Raw genomic sequence first — 6,066 nt, 5'->3', positions numbered from 1 at the left:
ATTTGGAGCATAGATATTCAGAATTGAGAGTTCTTCTTGGTATATTTTACCTTTGATGAGTATGAAGTAACCCCTCCTCATCTTTTTTGATAACTTTGACTTCTTATTGGCACTGGAGTGCCAGGGCCACTGTAAGGAGAATAACTTTGTCAGGTGTGGCAGCTGCTGTACATCATCACTTGCCCTGACTTGCTGCCCAATGTTACTCTCAAGAAGAGATGGGCTGTGTGCTCTGATCATATAGAAAAGTATCTGAAGGGAAACATCAATTTGCTATGTGACCCCCAGAGCCAAGGCTCCCCAGCCCTCACAGTGCCTCCCCACTATCCTGTGGCCCAACTTTGGGTTCTCAAGTGTGTAGTAAGCCACCAGCCGGAGGGTGAACCACACTTGGGAGCCAACAAAAACACCAGAAGTGAGTGACACCAGACATGTGACATCAGGCTGTGAGTTCGGGCGGAATACTGCCTGCATGAGACTGTTCTGCAAAGGAATGTCTTCTCCAATAAGCAGGACCCACTTGAGTGCCAGTTTGAGTGCTTTAACCAGGCCAACACTAACCTCAAGTCCCAGGACCTGGGCTCTATCATGTGTGACATCGAGTTCTCTGAGCTCACCTACCTAGACACATTCTGGCGAGGCTACAGTAATGGCTCATTATTTGAGGCACTGAAAGGCATCTTCATCACAGACTCTCTCAAGCAAGGTGTGGGCCATGAAGCCACCAAGCTGCTGGTGAACGTGGATGAAGAGAACTATGAGCTGGGGCGACAGAAACTCCTGAGGATCGTGATGCTGCAAGCATTACACTGGACTTTCCCCTTCTCCTTTTCTGGGGACTGTTCGCTCCATCACCCCTGGAGCTGACATACTGTTTTGGGGTTTGTCCTCTACCCTTTCCAACTAATCATACCGCTTTTTTTTTTTTTAAAGACAGGGGAAGGTGTGGAAGTGATATCCCTTCCCTCCCTGCACCCATGTGCCTGGGCTTCCCCGTTTCCTGTTGCCACTTACCTTAATGTTTGTCTACAGCCACCTTACTTACCACTGAGCAGTAAGACAAGAATCTCTAGAACACAGTTTTTGTAAGGAATTGAACACCGCTTTCAGGTGCATTGAGGGGTAATCAATACTAATGGCTTTATGAGGGCTCTTAAACTTTGTCTACAAAAACCAAAGGGCTGTGAGCAAAGGAGCTATATGAAAGGTGGGACTCTGAAGTGTATTTTGGAAATCAATTACTACCTTCTTCCAAATTATAGAATTTTTTTAAAAACAGAGAAGCCTAGTCAAGCAGGTACAATTCCACCTCTCCTTCCAGCCCCCAAAAGACATGTCTAGACATTATGTTTATTATTTTTTCAATGCCTGTGCTGCTCAGTCCTCAGTGTAACTTCAGTTTTCATGAAATAAACAGTGACTGTATAAAAAAAATTAGTAGGAGACTTAACCACCCCATTCTCACCAATGTACAAGTCATGGAAACAGAAACTAAACAGAGAAATAATGAAACAGATGTTATGAACCAAACAGTCCCAACATATATCTACTGAACATTTCACCTTTAACCCAAACACAAAAGAATATACCTTCTTCCCAGCAATCTCAAAGAACCTTTTCCAAAATTGACCATTTTAACTAATTTTTTTCAAAGTCTATTTTTAATGACAGTTCTTAAAGAATATAACTCCCCCCCCCCTTTAGCCCACCACCAACCAGAGGTAGTGGATAAGAAAGGATATGGAGGAAGCGGACCTGTTTAGAAATGGTTCTTTGGAGCAGATCCCACCTGTGTTGTCCAGAATCAGCAGTTCAGTTCACAGGTCAGCAGCAGTAGTTCAGTCCACTCAAACACTTCACAGATACAGCAGTCCAATTCAGTAGTTTTGGGACAGCAGCAGTAATATCACAACTTAGCAGGAATGGCTAGGCCTCAGCCAATTGGCACGAGTCAGGAGGAAGGACCAGGAGGAACACCAATTCTTTGCAATGTCTCTCTCAGTAAAGCAATCATCAGCAAAGATGCCAAACCAAGAAGCTGACTGCACAGTTAGTTCTACCAATAAGCCACACCTCTGCAAACCAAGCCTCAAGTTCTTCTTCCAATCCACTGAGTCCTGTTTACACTCCCTCCAAAAATCATGAGTCCTCCATGGGTCTTGGTTCACCATGTGTCTCGAACATGAGTCTGCTTCAGCTGTTCTCACTCTGTCAATCTGCCCAAGTCTGAGGAAGCAGCAAGAAGCCACAGTACATGACGAGAAGTTTTTGGTTGGGTTTCTATGGAATCCCAACAAAAGGAGAGCTCAACTACTCAATGTAATGCACACCAATACATGCATGTTGTTTTCAAAGAATCCTTGATCACCTGTTCTTTCATGAGCTTTCTTTAGCAGAACATCCTTTCACTTGTATCTGCTTCAGTAAAATGTTCCTCCATGAAACAAAGTCCGGTCTTTGGCTTGTGTCCACTTCATCAAAACATTCCTTCCTGTGTTTCCCCAGCAAAACACCATCCAACATAACTAAATCTCCAAAGAACCCTTAAGTTTCACTTCAGACCATACAATATGTCACAAAGAAAGCCTCAACAGATACATGCAGATTGAAATAACCCCTTGCATCTTATTAGATCATCATAGATTAAAGCTGGACTTCACCGAAAACAGAAAGAAGAGAAAGCCTATAATCTCATTGAAACTGAACAACTCAATGACTACTGGGTCAAATGAGAAATAGAAAGAATTCAAAGACATACCATCCTCAGACCTATAGGACATAATGGAAGCTGTGCTAAGAGGAAAGTTAATAGCATTGAGTGCCTTCATAAAGAAATTGGAGTGATCTCATACTAGCAACTTAACATTATACCTGAAAGCTCTGGAAGAAGCTTATACACCAAAGAGGAGTAAACAGCAGGAAATAATCAAACTCGGGGCTGAAAGAAATCAATTAGAAACAAAGAATACAAACAATACGAAGAATCAATAAAACCATAGCTGGTCCTTTGAGAAAATAAAAAGGATAGACAAATGTTTAGCCATACTAACTAAAAGGCATAAAGGCAGTATCTAAATTAACACAATCAGAAATGAAAACATGTACAAAACAACAGAAACTGAGGAAATTAAAAAAAAATTAGATCTTACTTCAAAACCCTACATTCCAGAAAATTGAAAAAGCCAAATGAAATGGATGGTTTTCTACATACATATCACTTACCAAACTTAAATTAAGATCAGGTAAACTATCTAAATAGTCTTATAACTTCTAAGGAAATAGTTATTAAGAGTCTCCCAACCAAAAAGCCCTGGGCCAGATGGTTTTTACCAGATTTTCAAAGAGGATCTAATACTAACACTCCTCAAACTATTCCATAAAGTAGAACAGAGGAAACACTGCCAAACTCATTTTATGAGGCCATAGTCACCCTGATACCCAAACCACACAAAGACTTAACAAAGAAAGATAATTTCACAGCAACTTCTCTTATGAACAATGATACAAAAATACTCCATGAAATGCTTACAAACTGAATTCAAGGACACATCAAAGATATCAACCACCATAATCAAGGTGGCTTCATCCCAGTGATGCATGGATGAGTTAATATACAAAAATCCACCAAAGTAATCAACCATATCAATGAACTGAAAGGAAAAAAAATCACATGATCATCTCATTAGATGCTGAAAAAGCCTTTGACAACTCCTTCATGCTAAGATTCTCTATTCCATCTCTTGTACTGTTTTGGTGATGCTTGCCTCTGTAGTTCTTGTTTGCACTCCTAAATTTGTTATTTCCAGAATTCCTTTGGTTAGTGATTCTTTATTGGTCCTACTTCCCTTTTAAGGTTTTGAACAGTTTTATTCATTTCCTTCAACTATTTATGTTTCCTTGGCTTTCCTTAAGAGATTTATTAATTTCCTCTAATAGTTTGTGCTTTTTAAAGGGATTTAGTCATTCCTCATTAAGGACCTCTATCATCTTCATATAGTTGGCTTTAAGGTTTTTATTTTTTCTTGTCTTCCAGCTCTATTGCCATTTTCAGAAACCATTGTGGCAGGATCATTGGGCTCTGGTAGAGAAATAAAGCCCTAGTTGTTATTGATTGTATTTCAATGCCTGTGCCTAGGTGTCTTAGTCAGGGTTTCTATTACTGCACAAACATCATGACCAAGAAGCAAGTTGGGGAGGAAAGGGTTTATTCTGCTTACATTTTCATACTGCTTTTGATCACCAAAGGATGCAGGACTGGAACTCAAGGAGGTCAGAAAGCAGGAGCTGATGCAGAAGCCATGGAGGGATGTTCTTTACTGGCTTGCTTCCTCTGGCTTGCTCAGCCTGCTCTCTTATAGAATCCAAGGCTACCAGCCCAGAGATGGTCCCACCCACAAGGGTCCTCTCCCCCTTGGTCACTAATTGAGGAAATGCCCCACAGTTGGATCTCATGGGGGCATTTCCACAAATGAAGCTCCTTTCTCTGTGATAACTCCAGCTGTGTCAAGTTGACACAAAGCTAGCCAGTACACTAGGCATCTAGAATTGGGGTAATTATAAGTCTAAGTGATAATGTCTGTGTTTGTTTTGTTGGATGGGTGGGGTTTTTTTTCTTGATTTGGTTGTGGCATTCAAATCTACTGGGAAAGATAAAAAATTTGGACTCATACAAATTTAGATTAAATGATGTCATTCTTACTGCTGTCAGAAGAATGGCAGCCTTTGTGCCAAACAACATGCCATGGCAAAAAGGACTAAAGGAAGGTTTGTTAAGGTGAACATCAAAGGTGTATATTACAATTGTCTATGGTATTCATAGCTGGACATGAATTGTATTCTTCACTCAGTTGTTTCTCTTTCCTACTATATAGCAATAAAAGGACCAATTCATTAGAGTCCCACAGAAACAAATAAGTTTACAAAAGCAGAAAGCAGGAACATCATTACCTTATTCTTAACTTAGTTGTAGGTCACTGGGATCCAACAAGCATTCCAGGACAAAAGTAAATGACCTTAAGGGATGCCTGGTACCATATTAAGTTTCTTTAGCCATCACAGTGGAATCATTATAAAGGTCTGAACACTCTGGAGAAAGTGTCATTAATTGACTGGGATAGAGCAGCCAGTAACATAGTCATCAGGTTAGGCCTGACTGTCAAATCCTTGTAGTTTCTGTTTCCCCTCTGAATTTTCAGAGTGAATTGCCTGTTTTACTTGCCAGCTTGGCTGGTGTGTTCATGGGGAATGTTTGTTGGTGTTGGAGGTTAGAGGAAGGGGAGGCTGGGGAAAATGGTCTTTTAGAGTGCTAAGGGTAACCCCGAAGGTTGGTTCTGGGGGAATGGAGAGAGTGGATAATGTCAGCAGATTGCCTACATGGTCATCAGGCAGGCATGGCCTGTGGTTGAGTGTTGGGGGGGGGTGCCCAACTTTTGAGATGTGATACAGTGGCTAGGAAGGGAGGAGAGGTCACATGGAGATCGTCTGTGGGATTCACAGGACACACAGATGGGGATAGGTAAGGGAGGCCATTGCTGGTGTTCCGTTGCAGAGCTAAGGGCAGCCTTGAGGATTGAGTCCGGGAGAAAAACAGAGAGTGGAGAAGACCTGTGGATACCCTAGCTTTTCTTCTCTATTACTTATCTTTAAAAATAAAATTACATAGTGAAATTTGCAGGTAAATCATCCTGAGTGAAGTAACCCAGATTCAGAAAGATAAATTTGGTCTGTACTCACTTATATGTGTCTGTTAGCCATTAAATAATGATAGACTACATCTATAGACTCAGAGTGGTTAGGTACAGAGGAATGGACTGGGAGTAGAAACAAATGGATTTCCCAGGGAGAGGGAAGAAGAATAGATTTTATGAGTAGACTGGGGAACAGTTAGGAATGGGAACAAGAATATCAGGTGGGGCACTGCCGGGGAGAGAGTGGACTGGAGAAGAGGGACCCGTGTCTGGTCCCGGTCATCCGGCGCCTTTCCCGCCCAAGGAGGGGTGTTCCTCTGGCAGCAGTCCCCAGGCTGATCCGGCACCCGGAGCCTATCCCCGCCCAAGGAGGGGTGTT

General features: G+C 41.8%; 1 pseudogene; it reads left to right on the top strand.

The window, feature by feature from the left end:
- Positions 1-76: 76 nt before the first annotated feature.
- LOC110316794 lies at positions 77-867 on the top strand (annotated as a pseudogene).
- Positions 868-6,066: the final 5,199 nt, after the last annotated feature.

This window comes from Mus pahari, chromosome 2 (assembly GCF_900095145.1).
Source record: "Mus pahari chromosome 2, PAHARI_EIJ_v1.1, whole genome shotgun sequence".
NCBI lineage: Eukaryota > Metazoa > Chordata > Mammalia > Rodentia > Muridae > Mus > Mus pahari.
The sequence above is the reverse complement of the archived record's forward strand: the minus strand, read 5'-3'. Positions and strand labels throughout refer to the sequence as shown.